We start from the raw sequence: 1,054 nt of genomic DNA, 5'->3' as shown, positions 1-1,054 counted from the left end.
GACCACTTCCCGACTCGGGAAATTCACCAAATTCGGCCTGAACTTAGACAACAGTCCCCCCTCGAAGCCGTGGCAGTCGCTAGAACCGCCGGATCAAATCCGGTTGAGCTACCCGGCTTGGAAGCCCCAAAGTCGGTATGAGCTGTCAGGTTCACTCCCATCCCCGTTTGGACCACTTCCCGACTTAGGAAAATCACCAAATTCGGCCTGAACTCAGAGGGCAGGCCCCCCTCGAAGGCCAGGCATTCGGCAGAACCGCCGGGTCAAATCCGACTGTGCTACCCGGCCCCAAAGCCTCAAAGTTGGTATGAGCAGTTAGGTTCACTCCCAAACCCGTTGGGACCACTTCCCGACTTAGGAAATTCACCAAATTCGGCCTGAACTTAGACAACAGTCCCCCCTCGAAGGCGTGACAGTCGGTAGAACCGCCGGGTCAAATCCGGCTGAGCTACCCGATTTGGAAGCCTTCAACACAAAACCCATCCGGCAATGCCACTCAAAAAGGGCCCAAATTCAGAAACACCCCCTTCAATAGGTACCACTTCCTCGGAGACACTACCGGGACACGCTCCCCTCGGCGAAAATTAAGCCCCCACCACTAACTGAAGCCAACCGCAGCCCCAACTTCAACGGAGAAATCAGTAACCAATTCAAAAATGCACTTGGTTACTGATTTGTACTGCTTCAAAAATATTCTAAGTGTCGCTGGTTACTGATTTGTACTGCTCCAAAAATATTCTAAGTGTCACTGGTTACTGATTTGTACTGCTCAAAAATATTCTAAGTGTCGCTGGTTACTGATTTGTACTGCTGAAAAATATTCTAAGTGTCGCTGGTTACTGATTTGTACTGCTTCAAAAATATTCTAAGTGTCAGTGGTTACTGATTTGTACTGCTCCAAAAATATTCTAAGTGTCGCTGGTTACTGATTTGTACTGCTTCAAAAATATTCTAAGTGTCAGTGGTTACTGATTTGTACTGCTTCAAAAATATTCTAAGTGTCAGTGGTTACTGATTTGTACTGCTTCAAAAATATTCTAAGTGTCGCTGGTTA

This window comes from Hemiscyllium ocellatum (genome assembly GCF_020745735.1).
Source record: "Hemiscyllium ocellatum isolate sHemOce1 chromosome 15 unlocalized genomic scaffold, sHemOce1.pat.X.cur. SUPER_15_unloc_4, whole genome shotgun sequence".
In the NCBI taxonomy this organism is placed as follows: domain Eukaryota; kingdom Metazoa; phylum Chordata; class Chondrichthyes; order Orectolobiformes; family Hemiscylliidae; genus Hemiscyllium; species Hemiscyllium ocellatum.
This window is presented reverse-complemented; position numbering follows the sequence as displayed.